Raw genomic sequence first — 26,232 nt, 5'->3', positions numbered from 1 at the left:
GGTTTATGAAGAAAAACTTCATACTTGCAGACTTTATACTCGTTTGTATCTTTGCCCAATTTGCACAATCTGGCGTTACGCATTTATTGAAGCTACTGGGCATGGTTAAAAATTAAGACAGCGTAAGCACAATTATTCCATATATTACGGGTTCTGACAAGTAAAGAATTTTCAGTCCTGGCACAAATAAGCTACATATTGATTATTGACCATTTGTGACATGCCATAACGAACAAAAATAAAAAAAAAACTAATAAGTAGGTTTAAAATTAATAAATACAAATGTATTCTGACAGTGAATGAGATAATTATGCTTTTTATTTGCAAAATTTATTAACCTTAACACAAAATAAGAAAAAAAGTGAATTTTTAAGAAATTTGCGAGATTTCCCGGGATAAGAAAAATTTCCCGGGATATTTCCCGGGTTAAAAAAACAACCGGCATCCCGTTTGAGAAACACTAATTAAAACGCAAATATATATGTAAATAAATAAAATTTTAAAACTGATCATTTACGTATTAAAGTATGTTTGAAATCAAGTGAATGGCTTATTTAATTTTCTACCTTCAGCTAAGATACACAACACATGTTGAAAGTGAATTAATTAAAATTAAGTTTAAATAATCGCATTACGAATATATTTTATGATTATTTAAAGACCAGGCGAGATTTTTCTCATTTGTCAAATTAGGATTACCAAACTAAAACATCAATTACCTCCATATCAGATGTAAATTAATACCTGATAAAGCCTAAAATCTTAAGACATTTGAGTTATTAAGATTTTTAAAAAATAATGAATTAAGAATTGTTCTGATTATTATTTCACGATAACAATACAGGGATCTTCGTCATAGAATTGTTCGTCTTATTTTTTTTTTATCCGAGCATGAGTTCGATGATGGTCGAGCTTGGGCTCGAGCTCTCAATTTAGGGTAGTCTAGGGTAAACCGAAGGCGCCGTCAGGGTAGAACTACGCTGACGGCACCTTCGTTTTACCACCAGAAGCAGGCGGCATGATTATGTTCAGTCGGATGTTAGACTGTATATGTGGGGCATAATTTTGTTCACCCTGTTTGAAGCTTAATAACTTCTGTGGTTTTTCAATCGGAGTAAAATGGTTTAACACAGGAATTATTAAGCTTCAAAATGGTTGAAGTAAATTGTGCCCCCACACACATTCTACCATCCGTGCATACAGAAAAAAACCCTAATTTTTTTGCACTTCTCTACGTTTCGAGTCTTCCCGAGTACAAAAGAAAAAAAATCTGGCAAAGTCGTTTTTTGACTGATCGTCATTGTTTTCCTTTGTTATAAGCCTATAATGTATAACAGGATAACGTATAACGGGAAAGTAATAATGACGACGATTCTGATTACTTTTTTTTAGAAAATACGAAATAAAACGATTTTAAAAATTAAACATTAAAACATCTACTTAATATATAAATTGATATTTATTGTCTTGATGGCGATGGTATTTGCGACTGGTAAGCATGCATAAATAAAAACAGTAATTACATTCGTACACAAAGTAGTTTAATAAAAATGTTGTACATAATATACGAGTATATTGGATAGTATGGGCCTATAAGTATACAGATAGATTAAACTAAGTCAAGAATAAGAAATATAACATTCACACCGGTAAAGAAAAAGGTTGTTTATTTTGTCATGTTGATTAATTTATTGTGTTTTATCTCTGTTATAAACTGAATTACTTAAAAAAAATCGCTTTTATGAAGTCAGCATTCATGGAAGCTCTTAAAATTATTAAATCTGATTTAATAATTTTAAGAGCGGAAAATAAAGGCTCTACTGAGACTTGGCAATGCTGTGATGGTCAATGCTGTATCTTGGATAATGTCTGGATAGTGCAGTGTCGGCGTTTTAACATCCAAATTTGAAGAGCTGTCAATGTGATTTACTTTTTCCAGTGCATTGTAAAATTTATCTTTAAATTTTGTAAGATTTCCTTTTCTGTCTGTGCTCATATTAGAACTCAACGTCCCGAGCTACTAGTGTAAAATAAAGTATCAATACTTTTCCAAGAGATCAATGAAGGGATGACTCAGCCATTTCTGGCACCCTCTACATAAGGATACTTAGATATAAAGAAAAATACAGGTCAAGCATACACACACACACATGTACTATAGTATATTAAAGATTGATAGACATATATAAAATATGTAGTTTACAATGGCTTCTACAACAGATTTTATACTATACTTGTACACTATTAATACATTATACAAGTATACTGTAGCATAAAATCTGTTTAAAGCATAACGTCACGGTACCGGCTGGAATTTTCCCTTGTATAGAGGTTTATAAGATTAACTATATAAAAACAACTGATTCAAACCGAGTTAGATTCAAGAGCTAGATACATCACTGCATGATTCTACTGTTAGCAGGAAAAGTATGATGTACTAGCTGAGAGTATATAATTTAAATTAAATAAATTAAAAATATGATTAAAATCGCAACCCGACATTGTGATGATGACATAAACAGCAACATGGATTTTTATGATTTATAATTTACTTGCTGTTACGCGAAAGCATGTCGCTTTACTCGAGTTATGTAGATGATTTCAAAAAATTCTTCCGTTTCCATATTAGACAGGTTTCNCAAGGTCGCGCTTGTTTTGTTCCCTCTCTGCTAAAAGACCAATACTTTACAATCTTACAAAAACCGTTTATTGTAACATAAAATAAATTTACACTAGGAAAAAAATAGTCTTTTTAAAACCGTTGTTCTGACGTCCTGGGCATCAATCGAAGGTGGTCCTGGGACAGCGGAAGGTGAGGAGACTGTCGATTGGTTGGGTGCTGGTGTACAGTTTAATTAAACAAAGTCAGTCTGTCCTTGAAGATCGGGGATCAATCTCTGTTCTTTCTTTTCTCCATTCTGATTGATTGGTCCTTCCTCTGTCCCTAAACGAAAGACAAGACCTGTTCGGGTCAAGAGAAAGGTCGGCTTTGGAGAATCTCCCCAACACCATCCGTTAACTCTGGACGGAAGGTGCTGATGAAACTTTGAAACCTGCGCTCATATTTTGCCTCATCGTTGTCTAGCCTATGACAATGACGTTTTAGAATTTTACTGACCCAACGCGATGTCCCTTTCTATTATTAACCTTTTCCCTTTTCAAAATTTTTCTATGTTCTAATTGCTTGTATACGAGAGCTCTGTCAAAGGTCCATCTCTACTGGTCGACGTTCGTTTACATATAAAATGATGATTTCAAGATGTTATAACTGATTTACTACAATAAATAAATTTATACTTAATTCAGGTGTTGGAGGAGTTAAACCTGACTTCGCTGGAAAAGGTAGACCTGACTTCGCTGGAAAAGGTAGACCTGACTTCGCTGGAAAAGGTAAACCTGACTTCGCTGGAAAAGGTAAACCTGACTTCGCTGGAAAAGATGGACAAGGCGGTAACGGTGAAAATAGCAACAAGGTTCGTTCTTTTATCCCTCTGCGTTACTCCTCGCGAGCGTCATTCGTTTAAAAGTTTCTGTGAAACTTGCCATCGGACGGCAAAATCAGTCGCTGGTAGTAAAAGTAATAGTAGTGGTGGTGTAAATAAGCCGACTTGTAGGGGAAATTAGTTAATTTCGCGTCAGTGATAGTCTACAATCCTTTCGTAAGTGGGTACTGGCGGCGGAAACAAAGATGACAAGTATCTTAGTGAAGTTCTAGTGAAGTTCTTTCTCAAACTCCGTCTCGTTGACTTGGTTTCCGTGTGTATCACGATTAGATATGGTGATCCAGATTCGATGGAAAGCACATCTCCACACTCAAGTTAGACAATATTTACAGTTTATTTACAAATCAAATATATAGAGTGTACAAGTTCGAAAACATAGATATATACAGGATAACAAAGCGTGGTGCCTCAGGTACTAGATTGGCTTCAGGGAACTATTAAACCTTGGAGAGGCCTCAGTCAGCTTGTGGAGTTGGCTCAATTGCACGGTCTGTCCAGTCTCCTCACTTACCCGTCCCTGAGATGTTACCAGAGGAGTACACTCTCTCTAAGCTCAGCGGGATGCCCAAGTGCCTAATACCCCGTTTGCACCGAGCATTTCAATCTAGATCAGGGGTGTCCTTTTTGTTTCTCTGGGTCGCATTGGAAGAAGTCAAGGAGTTTGGGCCACAAGTATATATAATATACACTTGTGGCCCAATATACAAGTATATTTAAGGATTAACATGTCTAGATTATAACAATAAGTATTAAAACTTTATCACAAAAAAGGATGTTTTAAAAAATTACTTCTACAGACACTTTCAAATTTTGCATAGAAATAAATTCATTTATTATAAAAGAGACAAACGAAAATTTATTTGAAAAACACAAATGTTTGTTTTATTTGGGTCTCTAATTAATAAAAAGCGACGAAACACCATTTTAAAGTGCATTTTTATTCTACTAATATATTTATAAATAATATGTAGCCCAAGAAGTAGCCAATGCACCAAATGATAATTTCTACATCAAACAAAAAAAGTAGCCACATTTGGCGCAATGTAGCCAAATCTTGCAACGTTGGAAGGATTACTAAATAAAGCTGGAGTTGTGACTCAAAGGATTATAGACCCAAATGCGGGGAAAGGAGAGAAAGGACAAAAGATAAAGAAGTGAGGAAAGTTGAAAAATTAAGGGTCAATATTTGCATAACAGAAGGTCTATTTAACCTTTCTCACTACTTTTTATCTTTTGGCCTTTCTATCCTTTCCTCAAATTTGGATCTATAATCCTTTGAGTCACAACTCCAGCTTTATTTAGTAATCCTTCCTCATTCACAAATCTCCAAATATTTGAAAATGTTTCTTTTCCACTCAAAAATAAAATATGAATAAGGGTTTACGGCTTTGTGAAACTTTATTAGATATATGACAAGAAAAAGTACTGTATTTATTTCTAATCAAAATTTCCATTTTGTTTATTGGTGTTCGTGACTTACCGCGTAGTTATATCAGTTTTATCATCGCGTTTAATAGCCGGGTTCTTCTCAAGTGGACCGCTTGTGCGAACAGCATCACGTTCGAGTGGTTCGACTGGCGACAGTCACAATCCAGATTGTAGGTTAATCGAGATCGAAGTGAGTCGTGGATTGTGTGCGAACATAGTATAAGACTACCGTGTTATCAGTTTCTTGTCCTTCTCTCCTCCCTCTCCCGTTCGCTCTGCATTTTAAGCGTTTTTTGGACGGAAACTTCTGACCAATTATAAACCATTCTTTCGTGAACAGCTTACACCCAGGTCCGCTGTTATCTGACGAGCGTGGAGATTACATTAACGTCCGCCACTTTCGTTTATTAGTTTACTAAGTGGGTTAACGTCCGACCACACATGGGTCCAATTGACAAGGTCGCGCTTGTTTTGTTCCCTCTCTGCTAAAAGACCAATACTTTACAATCTTACAAAAACCGTTTATTGTAACATAAAATAAATTTACACTAGGAAAAAAATAGTCTTTTTAAAACCGTTGTTCTGACGTCCTGGGCATCAATCGAAGGTGGTCCTGGGACAGCGGAAGGTGAGGAGACTGTCGATTGGTTGGGTGCTGGTGTACAGTTTAATTAAACAAAGTCAGTCTGTCCTTGAAGATCGGGGATCAATCTCTGTTCTTTCTTTTCTCCATTCTGATTGATTGGTCCTTCCTCTGTCCCTAAACGAAAGACAAGACCTGTTCGGGTCAAGAGAAAGGTCGGCTTTGGAGAATCTCCCCAACACCATCCGTTAACTCTGGACGGAAGGTGCTGATGAAACTTTGAAACCTGCGCTCATATTTTGCCTCATCGTTGTCTAGCCTATGACAATGACGTTTTAGAATTTTACTGACCCAACGCGATGTCCCTTTCTATTATTAACCTTTTCCCTTTTCAAAATTTTTCTATGTTCTAATTGCTTGTATACGAGAGCTCTGTCAAAGGTCCATCTCTACTGGTCGACGTTCGTTTACACCTATTGCGTCGATATTAATAGTTTTTTTTTTTTCTTTCTTGTCTCATTCTCATATGACTTGAACGATTAATCCGACTTTTGATCGGTTTTAACAATGAAAATTTTTCTAGTTTCGTTTCAATAAACTTTTATAATAAATTTTTAATTTCAATCCGTTTTTTGGAACCTCGCAGTAGTTTACAGTGGAAAGCAACATGGCGTCCTCCATGACTCAGACAATTTCGTTCCGGGTCCATTGGGTGATTTTATAAATGAAAATTTAGAAGTTGTGACAACGCAAATTAGTGCACGCTGTGATATAAGTGTCCTCTCGATTTTTTTCGAATGGTAGCCGGTATTTTAATTTTTTTCGTCGCTGCTTTGAATGCTCTGTTGGCAAGTTAATCCGTTTTATGGTTAAATTTTACAATTGAGACCCTTCTTTTGCCTGTAAAAACGTATTTTAAAATCGTAGCTCTTTCTATCACAATACTATCGATAGTACAGGCGCCGCCATCTTTCTTTCACCGTTGTTCTTAAATGTTCACAAACAACAGTGCACTCCGTAGTAGCGGAGACGTAGAGCGACCGCTATCAATGAACACACGCTTTGTTGCTTGTAATGTAAAAGCGCTATAGTAACGAGTTTGGTACTAATTTATTCTTACGGAAATGCGTTCTGAATGTCCTGAAATGTTACAACATCAAATTTGATTGCATTTGGACTGCTAAATATCTTTCTATACAGCGTTGAATATGGTGTTTTAATTACGATCTCCCAGTATATTTGTAATAAGGTATATAAAATGACGCAAACAACCGAAACTATTAAAAAATAAGAATGTCGAATGTATTACGATCCTTAATGATTATTTATCATTAGTTACGTATTAAATGGTTATATTTTCTATATAAAATTTAAACTTACTGTGATAAGAAAAAAGAACTTTGATTTATTCAATTTTCAATTCTTTTTATAATTGGAGATATTTTAATATTAGTTTAAATAAGTCAATTACGATTCTTTTATAATAAATTATCATTTTAATTACAGGAAGGTGCAGAATAAAATACTGAAGCAGGAAATGTATGCATCTTTTCCTTCCTATCTTTTATTAAGTTTGTTTTCATTATTTATAATATAAATACGTTAATATTCGCAAATTTCTTCTATTATTGCATGTTTAAATATCCGTAGAAAATATTGCACCGTAATACAAAGTATATGGGTACTTTCAGTCAGCAAGCAATTTGCTAACTTGAATTGAGCTAAGTTTCATCATGGTTTCGTTTGTCAACCGAACGGTTGTCATTGTTTAACAAAAGGATAACAAAAGACAATAATCAATGTCGAAAGTCGTGACAGATCGTCGAAGTATCCTCACACATTTTATACAACTTTCATTTATTCCGGGGTACAAATAAATTTAGTTTAACAACTGAATGACTTTACTTAATAAAATAGCCGTCTATAGTCAAGAGCAATATTTTGCAACGTATTTGTAGAACTAATTTCGTGGAAATGCGTACAAATAAAGTCATAGAACTGACAACTAACATTAACTAACCTTTGAACTTGAATTGCCTCTTAGTTTAAGCTGTTGATCAATAGCAGTTTTTTACCTTCGATTTGAATTAAACAATGTAAATAACATAGTTAACTAGAACTAATGAACTAAGCTTATTATATTCCCAGCGTATATAACTCTTACTGAAATATATTTCTTTCTTACTGGCCGTTTTCAATTGGAATACATATACTCAGTGGCGCCCCGCAAACCATAAAAAAAAAGGGTACAAGCTGTAAAAAATGGCATCGTACGTGTATATATACATACTATACAGATATTAATTAACTGGGATTTGGAACATGAGATTAATTGACTGTTCTCTGATTAACGCAGTTAATTAAATCTACGATGCTACTGCGTAAATGAAAATCGCGTTGATCAAATACAGTGGTACCTCGAAACTCGACCAAACAATTACGACCCCGCTAGAAAAAGGTTTCGGTTAATAACAAATATTTTTATTTTAATTTTGTCATAAGTGAAATGTTTTCCGTGATAAAAATAACTAAATTTAAACAAAATGAAACCTTACAGCTTTCTTAGAGATTAAAAAAGGACAACTTCGAAAACAATGGTGAACACGTGTTTTCCAAGTGCCGCAATGTACAAGCTTTCTGCATATAATGATAGCAATCTACAACAACAACAACAACAACAACAAGAAAACACAGACTATGATAACTATCGTCAACATTACAATAAACGTTAGACGTACAGTACATATTAAAAAAAAACTAGTGAGATATTTAATTAATTTTTTATGTATTTCAGGTGAAGCAAAATACAGTGTGGAAGATTAAGAATTCTTAACTTTCTCCTGATTTCAAAGATCAATAAAAACGTAAATTAAAACTGATCAGTATAATGTCTCTGTCGATTTAACTCATATCGCACAACAATTTTCAATAATATAGGCCTATACACATATTAAATTCATTACACGTGGGGGCACCGAGATTCTTTATGATCATGATGACTCGAATTTGGCGAGGACATTGCGAGCTTTATCAGTGACAATAAAATTTCCATTTTATGTGACCGTTGATTCATAAGTCTTATAGAAATAGAAGACACGACACAACGTAAATATATATAGTCTATGCTATGGATAAAGTGATTAATAGGGAATTATTTATAATGCCCAGCCATTATGAATAATGACAGTAATGGTCGCGCAGTCTGATAAATATTGACTAATTTTTAAATTGAGCAGACGTTATGAATATAGCTACAATCTATTTTGGCAATTTAATTTTTTTTTTAAAACTCAAATAATTATTATGTCTAAATATATAAAATTACTTGTCCTGATTGACTGAGTGATTAATCCATCATCGCCCAGAGCAAACCGCTGAACCTAGAGGTAAAATTTCGTACACCATTGGAGTAGCCAGAGTTTTGTTATGGGGAGCCTAGTAGAGGCCAACCTGACACAAAATTGAATTATTTCAAATTATTGTTCATTAAAATGAAATTTCCATAAGAATCGACAATAACTTAACACACATAAAATATGAAACTTCCTTTAATCATACGTTCTCGTAACATTAATATCAAACTCTAGCAATGCCTTAAACAAAAATTAACCAATCGATTATTTTTTTACCATTCTTTAATTAATATAGTTTACCGTCTTTAATCTAGATATAGACCAGGGGTGGCCAACAGTTTATTCCTCCGGGCCGAATTGGAAAGAAAACTTTTTTCAATGCACGAACCAGAGGCGGCCCTAGCAGGATTTTCAGGTGATGCGAGATCACCTTTATTCTGGCGTCACCCTGTAGAGAGATTAAATTGTACACAGAAATTACAGATACACTTTTCACATTGGGCATAGAAAACCGTTGACCTTTTTTTTTATTTAAGGGATCAGAATTTGTCAACATTCCTATAACTTCACAACTTCGCATTGTGAGGTTGTGAAGAATCATCGCTGATCCATTCAAGCAATTATTTGAATTATTTGAATTATTGATAAGTCCATTATTCAGAGATTAATTGCGGGCCGCGGTACACTACACCCAATTAAATTAGCTTCAACTTTTTATATCTTTTTGCAAATCGGCTCAACACTTTTTCGGCTGTAATTTTTTGGAGAGGGCACCAGGTTAACTGGGGGGCCGTGCCCACTCATGCCCCTTCCTGGCTACGCCCATGTCGTACACAGTTAGGGTACGTCATGAAAACGTACACTAAGAAGGGATTTTTTCGAAATTCCCTCTCCCCGCTAGGGAGAGGGAAAGGATTAAGGCTTAACCTGAAAACGGCTTCTGTTCTATTTCAGATGCGATTTTTTGTTTTAAACAACGTTTAGTCTTCATTGAGTACTTAGGTGAAGTAAATTGATAACATTTCAGACATTATTATAAATATTTTTTATATATTTCGACTTTTTAACCAAATGTTCGACCGTTTTAAATTGGAATTTTGTTATTGCATATTGATTCGATTATAAAACGATTGTAAACGTTACAAAAAATTGCTCAGATTGAAAACGTTCGTTTTGAAGTAGTAAAATGATTCTAAGCAATAATGGGTATGTGTTATATAACAATTCTATGGTTGTCGAAGATAGCCATTGATAGTAATAACTTAATTTCAAAACGTACAGTACTTGTAAATCTCATGACGTGTACAGAAACGGGAAAACGCTTAACGGAATGGTTAGATAAGCTAGCGAGAAATGCTTTCCCGAATGATTGATCCGTCGAGATACCATAATCTGGGAGACAAAAATAAGAGAAGAATAATAGACAAAATACAAAACTTTTCGTTTTCAATATTAATACATCATATTTTGCGATTTTTACGATTACGATATTTTGCGTTTAGAACACGTGTATTTTTTATCACAAACATACCACTTTTTACCACTGTTGTATTTTAAAATTTTGCCGCTAAAGAAAAAATTTTTACATACGATCGGACTATAATTTGATTTTTTAAAATTAATTTACCAAAACTCCATGTCGGCTGGTCGGACATCGGCAATCAAATTTTTAAAAATGTTCGAAAAAGCAGGTCCGAATAGCAGTTACAGTATGTAGGTCACGCAACAAGCTCTCTGGAAGTATGCGTGACGAAGATACTGTAATTTACACGTGTACAACTCCAACTCGCCGTCACGACAGGATGTTTATGTTTAGTCGCATGAGTTTGCTCTTTATAGAAAATTTCTGATTAGTTTATTCGATTGATGAACGTTAATTATTTTATTTAAATTTAGAATTTCGGAGAGCATAAAGATACTGTATCAAAACCCTATTCGAGTTAAACAGTTTGATTTAACGTGTAAATCCTTACGTTGGACGATCGAGGAAAGAAAATAACTTTGCTGTATAATTATTACAATCGTACAAAGTTTTGGGTCTCTTCTATTAATGGCCGAGACGTTAATAATAAAATTGAAAAATTAAAATTAATATTCGTAGAAGAAATAACTAACAAATTCTTTGTTTATTCTACAAAAGCTCGTGTTTTAATTCAGCTGTGTTAATTCTATTATGTAAATATAGATTTCTAATTTAGCTTTTGTGTTGGTATGTAAATACATTGAGAAAATACTTCCGCAAATCCATATTGCTTTGGTTATTGTTTTAAAAATGCAAGTTTTTAAAATAAATTTAAATTTTTTAAAAATTTTTATGTAGCCTATTGTTTCATATTAAAATTTTCAAATTTCTTCGTGGGGCTGGACCCAATAAGAATAAATGATGATTTAATGCGTTATGACGTAAAAATTAAAATGTAGCATTTTTAATTTAAAACATATTTTCATAGTTATGCTTTAAATCAGTGATTCCCAAACTTTTTCGATCCACTGACGACTTGGTTCCATAAACTTATAGAGTATAACATGTGTTAGATGGTATAGCGAGTAGATTTCTGGACACCGAGGGGAAGTTTGCCAAGATACTCGAAAAGTGCTCGTAATCCCCATTCAGATTTTGTTTTACAGCACATACGGTCGTATATTCTTTGTATGATGGTACGTTCTAGAAAAGTAATTTAATTTAATTAACTAAACTGCTTGAAGTAACTTTAGAAATCACAAATCTAATCACTCACCATCCGGGAAGAAATCTTGCATAAATTCATTCATCAAATTACAGTCTCGCTTGCCGAAATTATATGTTATCAATTAATACAGCCACGAATAGTTGTCATCAGAACAAAATGTTCCCTCGAAGTATTTTTCGATTTTCAATTTGAGGCAATCCCAAAACCCGACTCTGACTGTTCGAAAAAGTCTTGCGCAAGAGGGTTCAGCTAATGGTGAGAATTTATAAGTCAGAACCTTTCTCTATCCAGAATTATTACGGCAATGTACGGTACTTACTTATGACAACGAAAGATTGCAACCCGTATCCAGTTATTAATATAAAAAAGCCGGCAACAAATATAGGTCTATATCCCTTTGAAGATCATTCTGAATTTTCCTTACTTGTTAAAATGAAGAATTGATCCGATATAATGGATTTTAAATTGATTATTGTTAACAATACTTTCACGTAATTAGTCTCCGTAACAGAATAACTTAAATGTTCTTTAACGTTTTAATTGGTCTTGTTTTTTCGAGATTGCTCATTATGGATGATGGGGTGGGGATACCCCTATTATAATATATACTAAAGTGCATTTACACACACACAAATCCTGATTAAATTCTACATTTTGGTTATCTTTACTTGTTTTATTGAAAACAAGTTGAAATTCAAACAAGTTTTATAATTCCAAATACAAAAATAAAATACAATATAATGAATTAAGATGATCTTAAATTAAATTTCACATGTTATAATTACAGAAATGTTCACCAATTTTTTTTATTTTTTTATTNCGACGAAACACCATTTTAAAGTGCATTTTTATTCAACTAATATATTTATAAATAATATGTAGCCCAAGAAGTAGCCAATGCACCAAATGATAATTTCTACATCAAACAAAAAAAGTAGCCACATTTGGCGCAATGTAGCCAAATCTTGCAACGTTGGAAGAAATACTAAATAAAGCTGGAGTTGTGACTCAAAGGATTATAGACCCAAATGCGGGGAAAGGAGAGAAAGGACAAAAGATAAAGAAGTGAGGAAAGTTGGAAAATTAAGGGTCAATATTTGCATAACAGAAGGTCTATTTAACCTTTCTCACTACTTTTTATCTTTTGGCCTTTCTATCCTTTCCTCAAATTTGGATCTATAATCCTTTGAGTCACAACTCCAGCTTTATTTAGTAATCCTTCCTCATTCACAAATCTCCAAATATTTGAAAATGTTTCTTTTCCACTCAAAAATAAAATATGAATAAGGGTTTACGGCTTTGTGAAACTTTATTAGATATATGACAAGAAAAAGTACTGTATTTATTTCTAATCAAAATTTCCATTTTGTTTATTGGTGTTCGTGACTTACCGCGTAGTTATATCAGTTTTATCATCGCGTTTAATAGCCGGGTTCTTCTCAAGTGGACCGCTTGTGCGAACAGCATCACGTTCGAGTGGTTCGACTGGCGACAGTCACAATCCAGATTGTAGGTTAATCGAGATCGAAGTGAGTCGTGGATTGTGTGCGAACATAGTATAAGACTACCGTGTTATCAGTTTCTTGTCCTTCTCTCCTCCCTCTCCCGTTCGCTCTGCATTTTAAGCGTTTTTTGGACGGAAACTTCTGACCAATTATAAACCATTCTTTCGTGAACAGCTTACACCCAGGTCCGCTGTTATCTGACGAGCGTGGAGATTACATTAACGTCCGCCACTTTCGTTTATTAGTTTACTAAGTGGGTTAACGTCCGACCACACATGGGTCCAATTGACAAGGTCGCGCTTGTTTTGTTCCCTCTCTGCTAAAAGACCAATACTTTACAATCTTACAAAAACCGTTTATTGTAACATAAAATAAATTTACACTAGGAAAAAAATAGTCTTTTTAAAACCGTTGTTCTGACGTCCTGGGCATCAATCGAAGGTGGTCCTGGGACAGCGGAAGGTGAGGAGACTGTCGATTGGTTGGGTGCTGGTGTACAGTTTAATTAAACAAAGTCAGTCTGTCCTTGAAGATCGGGGATCAATCTCTGTTCTTTCTTTTCTCCATTCTGATTGATTGGTCCTTCCTCTGTCCCTAAACGAAAGACAAGACCTGTTCGGGTCAAGAGAAAGGTCGGCTTTGGAGAATCTCCCCAACACCATCCGTTAACTCTGGACGGAAGGTGCTGATGAAACTTTGAAACCTGCGCTCATATTTTGCCTCATCGTTGTCTAGCCTATGACAATGACGTTTTAGAATTTTACTGACCCAACGCGATGTCCCTTTCTATTATTAACCTTTTCCCTTTTCAAAATTTTTCTATGTTCTAATTGCTTGTATACGAGAGCTCTGTCAAAGGTCCATCTCTACTGGTCGACGTTCGTTTACACCTATTGCGTCGATATTAATAGTTTTTTTTTTTTCTTTCTTGTCTCATTCTCATATGACTTGAACGATTAATCCGACTTTTGATCGGTTTTAACAATGAAAATTTTTCTAGTTTCGTTTCAATAAACTTTTATAATAAATTTTTAATTTCAATCCGTTTTTTGGAACCTCGCAGTAGTTTACAGTGGAAAGCAACATGGCGTCCTCCATGACTCAGACAATTTCGTTCCGGGTCCATTGGGTGATTTTATAAATGAAAATTTAGAAGTTGTGACAACGCAAATTAGTGCACGCTGTGATATAAGTGTCCTCTCGATTTTTTTCGAATGGTAGCCGGTATTTTAATTTTTTTCGTCGCTGCTTTGAATGCTCTGTTGGCAAGTTAATCCGTTTTATGGTTAAATTTTACAATTGAGACCCTTCTTTTGCCTGTAAAAACGTATTTTAAAATCGTAGCTCTTTCTATCACAATACTATCGATAGTACAGGCGCCGCCATCTTTCTTTCACCGTTGTTCTTAAATGTTCACAAACAACAGTGCACTCCGTAGTAGCGGAGACGTAGAGCGACCGCTATCAATGAACACACGCTTTGTTGCTTGTAATGTAAAAGCGCTATAGTAACGAGTTTGGTACTAATTTATTCTTACGGAAATGCGTTCTGAATGTCCTGAAATGTTACAACATCAAATTTGATTGCATTTGGACTGCTAAATATCTTTCTATACAGCGTTGAATATGGTGTTTTAATTACGATCTCCCAGTATATTTGTAATAAGGTATATAAAATGACGCAAACAACCGAAACTATTAAAAAATAAGAATGTCGAATGTATTACGATCCTTAATGATTATTTATCATTAGTTACGTATTAAATGGTTATATTTTCTATATAAAATTTAAACTTACTGTGATAAGAAAAAAGAACTTTGATTTATTCAATTTTCAATTCTTTTTATAATTGGAGATATTTTAATATTAGTTTAAATAAGTCAATTACGATTCTTTTATAATAAATTATCATTTTAATTACAGGAAGGTGCAGAATAAAATACTGAAGCAGGAAATGTATGCATCTTTTCCTTCCTATCTTTTATTAAGTTTGTTTTCATTATTTATAATATAAATACGTTAATATTCGCAAATTTCTTCTATTATTGCATGTTTAAATATCCGTAGAAAATATTGCACCGTAATACAAAGTATATGGGTACTTTCAGTCAGCAAGCAATTTGCTAACTTGAATTGAGCTAAGTTTCATCATGGTTTCGTTTGTCAACCGAACGGTTGTCATTGTTTAACAAAAGGATAACAAAAGACAATAATCAATGTCGAAAGTCGTGACAGATCGTCGAAGTATCCTCACACATTTTATACAACTTTCATTTATTCCGGGGTACAAATAAATTTAGTTTAACAACTGAATGACTTTACTTAATAAAATAGCCGTCTATAGTCAAGAGCAATATTTTGCAACGTATTTGTAGAACTAATTTCGTGGAAATGCGTACAAATAAAGTCATAGAACTGACAACTAACATTAACTAACCTTTGAACTTGAATTGCCTCTTAGTTTAAGCTGTTGATCAATAGCAGTTTTTTACCTTCGATTTGAATTAAACAATGTAAATAACATAGTTAACTAGAACTAATGAACTAAGCTTATTATATTCCCAGCGTATATAACTCTTACTGAAATATATTTCTTTCTTACTGGCCGTTTTCAATTGGAATACATATACTCAGTGGCGCCCCGCAAACCATAAAAAAAAAGGGTACAAGCTGTAAAAAATGGCATCGTACGTGTATATATACATACTATACAGATATTAATTAACTGGGATTTGGAACATGAGATTAATTGACTGTTCTCTGATTAACGCAGTTAATTAAATCTACGATGCTACTGCGTAAATGAAAATCGCGTTGATCAAATACAGTGGTACCTCGAAACTCGACCAAACAATTACGACCCCGCTAGAAAAAGGTTTCGGTTAATAACAAATATTTTTATTTTAATTTTGTCATAAGTGAAATGTTTTCCGTGATAAAAATAACTAAATTTAAACAAAATGAAACCTTACAGCTTTCTTAGAGATTAAAAAAGGACAACTTCGAAAACAATGGTGAACACGTGTTTTCCAAGTGCCGCAATGTACAAGCTTTCTGCATATAATGATAGCAATCTACAACAACAACAACAACAACAACAAGAAAACACAGACTATGATAACTATCGTCAACATTACAATAAACGTTAGACGTACAGTACATATTAAAAAAAAACTAGTGAGATATTTAATTAATTTTTTATGTATTTCAGGTGAAGCAAAATACAGTGTGGAAGATTAAGAATTCTTAACTTTCTCCTGATTTCAAAGATCAATAAAAACGTAAATTAAAACTGATCAGTATAATGTCTCTGTCGATTTAACTCATATCGCACAACAATTTTCAATAATATAGGCCTATACACATATTAAATTCATTACACGTGGGGGCACCGAGATTCTTTATGATCATGATGACTCGAATTTGGCGAGGACATTGCGAGCTTTATCAGTGACAATAAAATTTCCATTTTATGTGACCGTTGATTCATAAGTCTTATAGAAATAGAAGACACGACACAACGTAAATATATATAGTCTATGCTATGGATAAAGTGATTAATAGGGAATTATTTATAATGCCCAGCCATTATGAATAATGACAGTAATGGTCGCGCAGTCTGATAAATATTGACTAATTTTTAAATTGAGCAGACGTTATGAATATAGCTACAATCTATTTTGGCAATTTAATTTTTTTTTTAAAACTCAAATAATTATTATGTCTAAATATATAAAATTACTTGTCCTGATTGACTGAGTGATTAATCCATCATCGCCCAGAGCAAACCGCTGAACCTAGAGGTAAAATTTCGTACACCATTGGAGTAGCCAGAGTTTTGTTATGGGGAGCCTAGTAGAGGCCAACCTGACACAAAATTGAATTATTTCAAATTATTGTTCATTAAAATGAAATTTCCATAAGAATCGACAATAACTTAACACACATAAAATATGAAACTTCCTTTAATCATACGTTCTCGTAACATTAATATCAAACTCTAGCAATGCCTTAAACAAAAATTAACCAATCGATTATTTTTTTACCATTCTTTAATTAATATAGTTTACCGTCTTTAATCTAGATATAGACCAGGGGTGGCCAACAGTTTATTCCTCCGGGCCGAATTGGAAAGAAAACTTTTTTCAATGCACGAACCAGAGGCGGCCCTAGCAGGATTTTCAGGTGATGCGAGATCACCTTTATTCTGGCGTCACCCTGTAGAGAGATTAAATTGTACACAGAAATTACAGATACACTTTTCACATTGGGCATAGAAAACCGTTGACCTTTTTTTTTATTTAAGGGATCAGAATTTGTCAACATTCCTATAACTTCACAACTTCGCATTGTGAGGTTGTGAAGAATCATCGCTGATCCATTCAAGCAATTATTTGAATTATTTGAATTATTGATAAGTCCATTATTCAGAGATTAATTGCGGGCCGCGGTACACTACACCCAATTAAATTAGCTTCAACTTTTTATATCTTTTTGCAAATCGGCTCAACACTTTTTCGGCTGTAATTTTTTGGAGAGGGCACCAGGTTAACTGGGGGGCCGTGCCCACTCATGCCCCTTCCTGGCTACGCCCATGTCGTACACAGTTAGGGTACGTCATGAAAACGTACACTAAGAAGGGATTTTTTCGAAATTCCCTCTCCCCGCTAGGGAGAGGGAAAGGATTAAGGCTTAACCTGAAAACGGCTTCTGTTCTATTTCAGATGCGATTTTTTGTTTTAAACAACGTTTAGTCTTCATTGAGTACTTAGGTGAAGTAAATTGATAACATTTCAGACATTATTATAAATATTTTTTATATATTTCGACTTTTTAACCAAATGTTCGACCGTTTTAAATTGGAATTTTGTTATTGCATATTGATTCGATTATAAAACGATTGTAAACGTTACAAAAAATTGCTCAGATTGAAAACGTTCGTTTTGAAGTAGTAAAATGATTCTAAGCAATAATGGGTATGTGTTATATAACAATTCTATGGTTGTCGAAGATAGCCATTGATAGTAATAACTTAATTTCAAAACGTACAGTACTTGTAAATCTCATGACGTGTACAGAAACGGGAAAACGCTTAACGGAATGGTTAGATAAGCTAGCGAGAAATGCTTTCCCGAATGATTGATCCGTCGAGATACCATAATCTGGGAGACAAAAATAAGAGAAGAATAATAGACAAAATACAAAACTTTTCGTTTTCAATATTAATACATCATATTTTGCGATTTTTACGATTACGATATTTTGCGTTTAGAACACGTGTATTTTTTATCACAAACATACCACTTTTTACCACTGTTGTATTTTAAAATTTTGCCGCTAAAGAAAAAATTTTTACATACGATCGGACTATAATTTGATTTTTTAAAATTAATTTACCAAAACTCCATGTCGGCTGGTCGGACATCGGCAATCAAATTTTTAAAAATGTTCGAAAAAGCAGGTCCGAATAGCAGTTACAGTATGTAGGTCACGCAACAAGCTCTCTGGAAGTATGCGTGACGAAGATACTGTAATTTACACGTGTACAACTCCAACTCGCCGTCACGACAGGATGTTTATGTTTAGTCGCATGAGTTTGCTCTTTATAGAAAATTTCTGATTAGTTTATTCGATTGATGAACGTTAATTATTTTATTTAAATTTAGAATTTCGGAGAGCATAAAGATACTGTATCAAAACCCTATTCGAGTTAAACAGTTTGATTTAACGTGTAAATCCTTACGTTGGACGATCGAGGAAAGAAAATAACTTTGCTGTATAATTATTACAATCGTACAAAGTTTTGGGTCTCTTCTATTAATGGCCGAGACGTTAATAATAAAATTGAAAAATTAAAATTAATATTCGTAGAAGAAATAACTAACAAATTCTTTGTTTATTCTACAAAAGCTCGTGTTTTAATTCAGCTGTGTTAATTCTATTATGTAAATATAGATTTCTAATTTAGCTTTTGTGTTGGTATGTAAATACATTGAGAAAATACTTCCGCAAATCCATATTGCTTTGGTTATTGTTTTAAAAATGCAAGTTTTTAAAATAAATTTAAATTTTTTAAAAATTTTTATGTAGCCTATTGTTTCATATTAAAATTTTCAAATTTCTTCGTGGGGCTGGACCCAATAAGAATAAATGATGATTTAATGCGTTATGACGTAAAAATTAAAATGTAGCATTTTTAATTTAAAACATATTTTCATAGTTATGCTTTAAATCAGTGATTCCCAAACTTTTTCGATCCACTGACGACTTGGTTCCATAAACTTATAGAGTATAACATGTGTTAGATGGTATAGCGAGTAGATTTCTGGACACCGAGGGGAAGTTTGCCAAGATACTCGAAAAGTGCTCGTAATCCCCATTCAGATTTTGTTTTACAGCACATACGGTCGTATATTCTTTGTATGATGGTACGTTCTAGAAAAGTAATTTAATTTAATTAACTAAACTGCTTGAAGTAACTTTAGAAATCACAAATCTAATCACTCACCATCCGGGAAGAAATCTTGCATAAATTCATTCATCAAATTACAGTCTCGCTTGCCGAAATTATATGTTATCAATTAATACAGCCACGAATAGTTGTCATCAGAACAAAATGTTCCCTCGAAGTATTTTTCGATTTTCAATTTGAGGCAATCCCAAAACCCGACTCTGACTGTTCGAAAAAGTCTTGCGCAAGAGGGTTCAGCTAATGGTGAGAATTTATAAGTCAGAACCTTTCTCTATCCAGAATTATTACGGCAATGTACGGTACTTACTTATGACAACGAAAGATTGCAACCCGTATCCAGTTATTAATATAAAAAAGCCGGCAACAAATATAGGTCTATATCCCTTTGAAGATCATTCTGAATTTTCCTTACTTGTTAAAATGAAGAATTGATCCGATATAATGGATTTTAAATTGATTATTGTTAACAATACTTTCACGTAATTAGTCTCCGTAACAGAATAACTTAAATGTTCTTTAACGTTTTAATTGGTCTTGTTTTTTCGAGATTGCTCATTATGGATGATGGGGTGGGGATACCCCTATTATAATATATACTAAAGTGCATTTACACACACACAAATCCTGATTAAATTCTACATTTTGGTTATCTTTACTTGTTTTATTGAAAACAAGTTGAAATTCAAACAAGTTTTATAATTCCAAATACAAAAATAAAATACAATATAATGAATTAAGATGATCTTAAATTAAATTTCACATGTTATAATTACAGAAATGTTCACCAATTTTTTTTATTTTTTTATTTATTTTTTATTTTTAATGAAAGGGGCGGAAGACCAGGATTACTCAAAGGTATCGCCTTGGGTGAAAAAAGAGGAGGGGTAATGGATGAGGAGGGTGAAAGTGTGATAGGAAAGATGGTGAAGAAGAGAGAAATCGTTAGCGCGAACAACACAATAATTTAAATAGAATGATACATGTGCAGGATACGAAAAGAAAGAGTGTACACATAGTTATGGCGCGTTACATATGAAAGAAAAGCTTTGTGGTTATAGAACAATTATAAATACCGGAGTTGAAAGTGGTGATAGTTACAAAAGGGTGCATGTTTCGTCGGTTTTACCAAGGCCCCTGTTGTAGAGGTAACCTATATTGTCAAGAGTTCCTTGCCTGATTTCGGGTGGTGAAGTCTGGATTCAAAGCGCCGGTTTCCCGGATAAATTCGGTAAGTCCGTTGTAAGTGACACTGTTGTTGATGAGGAGATCGGGCGTGCAGGTCCAGTTGAATCCTTCAATATGGGCTTTGTGGGTAAGTTAGACACCTATGACACAGACAGAGTTATCTGTGTGTCATAGAGGTTGCATTCAAATATAAAGTGCAGGGGATCCTCTATAGCGCCGCTGTCACACTGACAGAAGGGGGTATCGCTGTGGTGGAATCTATTGAGGTACTGGCGAAAGTTTCCATGGCCAGTGAGGAGTTGGCTGGTGAAATAGTTGCTATATATGTGGTTGAGAGAGAGACGGTTGGGAATGTTAGGCAGGAACTTAAAGGTAGTCCTACAGGTGTCCGCTTCTTCCCATTCTCTCTGCCACATGTGGATGAGCGTTTCTCTAATAAGATCCTTGATAGCCACTGTTGGGATGTCATTGAAGCTTGGTGTAACAGAAGAAGTGGCTGTCTCCTTAGCCAGCAGCACATCCACTTCCTCGTTTCCTATTACACCTTGATGGGCGCGGGTCCATGAAAAGTAAATGAGGTTGCTTTTGTTTATTCTTCAGTTCGTCCATGATGAGTTGGTGGAGATGGTTACGCTGGGCTTTCTTGCTTATGCTCCAGAGAGCGGCTTAGCTGTCAGAACAGATGCAGACCTGCTTCCCGCGAAGCTGATTGGAATTGTTGATGTAGACCAATGCTTTGTAGATGGCGTACAGTTCTGCTTGCATAATAGAGCAGTAAAACCCTTTTTGTGGACCGGGTGTGTACAGTTGCTATTTCTGTACACGATGACAGCACCCATACCAGAAAAAGATTTTGACCCATCTGTGAAGCTGGTGTTGGCGTTGTTGATGTTGGAAACACTCGGAACAGTGAGAAAATTAATGGTAGGAGATAAAGCAGGATGCCTGTGAAGAGTAACTTGAGTGTTCTTGTGGTTAAGCATGAGAGTTTGTTGCATATCCAGGCTGGGAAGGATGCCAATATTTAGATAACTTATTAGCTCAGTCTTCGTACGATCTGAGAGACTGAGGTTGGTGAGATACCAGCTAGATGCGTTGGCTTTTACACTTAGATGTATTGGAGGGATGCCAGTAATCACCTGTAGAGCAGATGTGGGGGCAGTCCTGTAGGCCTTGGTGATCTTGAGGAGGCTGACACGCTAAGCCTTTAGAAGCTTACGCTTTACGTAAACTTTATCCACTGCGTCCCCCCAAAAGGGTCAGGCGGTAGATATTTGTTAAGTTCTTATTGTTGAGGCCACAGTTTTTTCCTGCGAGAAAGCAGAGAAGGTTCGAAAGTTTTATGGTCTTGTCACAAGCGTTTTTTATGTGAATATTCCAATTCAAACCCTGATAAATAGTAATGCCCAAGTATTTTATACTATCACTGTATCTTATCCTAGTACCTCCTATTTTGATCGAGTTTGGTTTCTTGAGTTGAATCCTTTTTGACATTAGCATGCAGGTGGTCTTATCTAGGTTAATGGATAGTTTATTAAAGTTGCTTTACTCTAAAATTTGGTTAAGAAAAGAATTAGCCTCTTGCAGCAATTTCTTACTGTTTTTATTGGACATCTTAACAAAGGTATCGTCGGCATATCCCTGGGTAGCCCAGGTGCCGGTAGTCGCGTTAGGGACGATGTCAAGAAGGCTATTGTACATGATGTTCCAAAGGCCAGGCCCTGAACGGGAACCCTGGGGGCACCTCCGGGCAACAGGTCAAAGGACAGGTGTGCCCAGTTCGTGAATACCAGCAGTACGGTGAACAGCTTGAATAGGTTTTGAATAGGTTGGACAGTTAAAGGTCTTGAGCTGCGAAAGAAGGGATGGCCACCACAGAGAGTTAAATGCGTTCCTGTAATCTATTGAGATCAACACTACGTGTTCTTCATTTTTCCAGGCACTGCCTATGAATTGGATTAACCTATGAATGCATGATAGGAGGTCCCCTCCCTTGGACAAAGCCAAATTGATGGGGATGTAGGTGGTTGTTATTCGTGAGATGGTGGTTAATCCTATTGATTAGAAGTCCATCAAGGACCTTGCCCAGTATGGGCAGAAATGTTCACCAATTGCTGTCAGAATATGTTTAAGATAAGAACCGACGTAAACATATAGTTTTACGAATAAAATAGTGGAGGGACGATTGGGTCGGAAAGCCGGAGTTTCGGTTCCGGTGGCTCCGGCGGGCGAGGCGAGGGAAAAGAAACAACCGCTGCACGATGTGTCTGAGACGATTCTAGGACAAAAGTAAAAAAATGCATAACTGATAATGACTCTTACATATTTACGAATTTATAAACAACATTCCAGTGAGTCAATTGCTATCGATAATTTTTTAAATACGCCCCGTGGCGTTGTTAACAACAAAAGAAAAGTATGTTTTATATCTCGTTGGAATCATAACGTTAGTGTTGTGTTCGGACTTGTTTTGAATAGTTGTTTCGCTGGCTGTTTTGAGTGTTTTTATCAAATATTAAGATGAATAGTAATCGCCAAGGTATATATCTTAATATGTATATTTCATTAATAATAGTCAATGGTGAGATTTTATATAAAACAATCGCAAACCCAAGGGATTTTTACACTTTATTTTAAATAAGTAGAACTACATCTTTTTTCGTATGTCTTTCTACGTTTTAATTTCATTTTTTTCGGATTTTTGAAGGTTTTATAATTATTTCTAACAGATATTTGTGCGCGGAAACGTGCGGATTTTGATGTATAACCACCATTCTTTGTTTCACAGGCCGTTGGCTTGTAGTCAGCAGGAGTGAACTTTTTGAAAAACTTAGAGAAAAAGGTAAAATGATAAGCGGGTTATTCGAAGCACAAAATATTATCGTAGACTATATATAATACTTTGTACTTGGAATGACCCGCTTATCATTAGATAGATGAAATCCGAGAGCAGATACTGAAACCTTAGGCATAGACCCCGATTAATTAGATACGCGAACTTCCGATGCAAACCGGAAGTTACATTATTTAGATTCAAAAGTCCCTCAAAAGCAGTTAATAGATGACTGGCACAACTCTATTGTTAAAGGAAAAGTATGACGTACAGTACGGGGCAAGATACAACAGTACTAAAAATATGATTAAAATTGCAAGTGTCACAATAAATAATTTCTCATTGCTGGTCTGAATATATTTTATTTACAATAAAATCTGTCAAAATGGGAAAAGGGATAAAATCTCACAGAGAAAGAATATGGGCAAATTGATATTTTATGATCGCTCTGTTGCTGACCAAATAGGAAGGAGTCGCGCTGTTGTGTACAATTATATTTTTAAAAAAGATGATAATAAATACAATCCAAAAAACAATGGCGAAAGAGCTACTAAGTTGAATGCGAGAGACAAGAGGCAAATTTTGAGGGTTGCGAACAACGATGCGACGTCCGCATCTAAAATTGTGAGTCAAAGTTAAAGGTTTGTCCTCGTACTGTTGAAAGTGGTAAAATCATCGGGTCGACTTAAGAAAACTTCCCCCTATCCTAAGAACGTAAAACCGGAATAATAGCGAGGTTGAGGCCGAAGTTTTAAACGCGAAAACGTGTACATCGGACATTCGGCGTCACTTTCCTGTAAGCCTATTATTTTGACAATGGCGTTTGGAATATGGAGCATGATTCCACTGACTTTCCACGAATCTTTTGCACGAGAACGCGTGTCTCGGGACGCAGAACAATGGGGAAATCTTTCGGATGAAAGTAATAGTTCGGTCCCAACGGTCCGAATTATTATTTTCGTGATTTGCGCAAGGAATAGAGGATTTTATTTCGACGACAGATGGATGGTGGTTCTGTTACGGTATGGGGTATCATTTCTTGCCAAGTAAACTCTCCTATTGTATAAATGGACGAATGGATTCGAAAAAATTATCGGGGGGCCAATCGAAAATATTTTACTTCCGAATTCGCGAAAATTAGCGGACAGAAAATTATATTTTTATGCGAGACGATGCACCCGTCTATTCATCTCGGTTTCGTCAGAAAAAGTCAAACCGTTAGGGTGCGACTATGCAGACGCCAGCGAGCGAATTAGCCAAGCGATGTGAGAGCCAGCGAGACGAGGTAACGACGTTTCTCGCCCTGGTTACAGTACAATACGACTACACCGACGCTAGCAAACGGGAGAAATTGGCGTGGAGATGACGACGTCATATATTGGCGTCGAACTCGTCACAGAGAAGCGTGAATTATTGCATCATACGAAAAGTAAAAATCAAAATGATTCTGCTACGCTTACTACTTGCAAAGAAAAATCTTGTTATTAGAATTACTTAATAAGGAAACAGTATTCCTCCTCTCCGGAAACAGCGAAAGGATAAAGAACTTGTATAAGGATTGGAAAGAGCCTCATATCTTTGGGATATAGATTTTATAAGATTTGTCCCTTGATTGCACGTCTTGATTGGTCTTGGTCTCACAATGGAAAATTCAAGACCAACTTCGGCTTTGGGAAACACCGTCATTTAATTCAACTCAAATTCCGATCTAATCACAAATGTTTACTCATCATATATAAGTATGATCAGTAAACATCTCCTATTACATAGTTTAATCAAGAATTGTGTACTTCTCTTCAATACTTATTATTTTAAGGTGTCAGTCATTTGAAATTCTGATGGCAAACAATTTATAAAAAAGAAATGGTTTTTTTCATTTCAGACCATTTGTTTTAAGGAGAGGTTTTCAGTGAAGGTTCAGACCATGTACAGAACCTCATATTATACACTGTATAAGCAAAAAGAAATAAAAATGCATGTTGTTTGGATAACGTGTAAATTAAGATTTTTTTAAAAAAACTATAAAACACTTATAAATTATAAAAATTANATATTAATAGTTTTTTTTTTTTTCTTTCTTGTCTCATTCTCATATGACTTGAACGATTAATCCGACTTTTGATCGGTTTTAACAATGAAAATTTTTCTAGTTTCGTTTCAATAAACTTTTATAATAAATTTTTAATTTCAATCCGTTTTTTGGAACCTCGCAGTAGTTTACAGTGGAAAGCAACATGGCGTCCTCCATGACTCAGACAATTTCGTTCCGGGTCCATTGGGTGATTTTATAAATGAAAATTTAGAAGTTGTGACAACGCAAATTAGTGCACGCTGTGATATAAGTGTCCTCTCGATTTTTTTCGAATGGTAGCCGGTATTTTAATTTTTTTCGTCGCTGCTTTGAATGCTCTGTTGGCAAGTTAATCCGTTTTATGGTTAAATTTTACAATTGAGACCCTTCTTTTGCCTGTAAAAACGTATTTTAAAATCGTAGCTCTTTCTATCACAATACTATCGATAGTACAGGCGCCGCCATCTTTCTTTCACCGTTGTTCTTAAATGTTCACAAACAACAGTGCACTCCGTAGTAGCGGAGACGTAGAGCGACCGCTATCAATGAACACACGCTTTGTTGCTTGTAATGTAAAAGCGCTATAGTAACGAGTTTGGTACTAATTTA

The 26,232-nt window shown here is 34.9% G+C and overlaps 1 protein-coding gene and 2 long non-coding RNA genes across 4 annotated transcripts in view; 1 reads left to right on the top strand and 2 right to left on the bottom strand.

Annotated features, from left to right (window-relative positions):
* The window catches only part of LOC111637052 (S-antigen protein-like), a 24,181-nt gene extending 12,150 nt beyond the window's left edge, over positions 1 to 12,031 (bottom strand). Inside the window, exons 1-3 of the mRNA XM_023382456.1 lie at positions 11,877 to 12,031; positions 11,606 to 11,806; positions 10,495 to 11,532 (exon numbers count right to left, since the gene is read on the bottom strand). The gene's annotated coding sequence lies outside the window, so the exon portion shown is untranslated. The remainder of the gene's footprint in view (positions 1 to 10,494; positions 11,533 to 11,605; positions 11,807 to 11,876) is intronic.
* On the top strand, positions 3,313 to 8,390 carry LOC111637054. The gene is made up of 3 exons (XR_002758633.1): positions 3,313 to 3,473; positions 7,021 to 7,053; positions 8,309 to 8,390. It is a non-coding gene; the product is annotated as an uncharacterized LOC111637054 (long non-coding RNA).
* A 6,081-nt stretch (positions 12,032 to 18,112) lies between the features above and the next one.
* LOC111637047 lies at positions 18,113 to 19,997 on the bottom strand. Of its 2 annotated transcripts, XR_002758629.1 has the most exons (4): positions 19,842 to 19,997; positions 19,571 to 19,771; positions 18,460 to 19,497; positions 18,113 to 18,224 (listed from the first exon to the last, which is right to left on the bottom strand). It is a non-coding gene; the product is annotated as an uncharacterized LOC111637047 (long non-coding RNA). The 2 variants fall into 2 exon arrangements; XR_002758628.1 differs by having other exon boundaries at positions 18,194 to 19,497.
* Positions 19,998 to 26,232: the final 6,235 nt, after the last annotated feature.

The sequence above is a fragment of the Centruroides sculpturatus genome, unplaced genomic scaffold (assembly GCF_000671375.1).
Source record: "Centruroides sculpturatus isolate CEXI.00-Female unplaced genomic scaffold, Cexi_2.0 scaffold939, whole genome shotgun sequence".
In the NCBI taxonomy this organism is placed as follows: Eukaryota; Metazoa; Arthropoda; class Arachnida; order Scorpiones; family Buthidae; genus Centruroides; species Centruroides sculpturatus.
The sequence above is the reverse complement of the archived record's forward strand: the minus strand, read 5'-3'. Positions and strand labels throughout refer to the sequence as shown.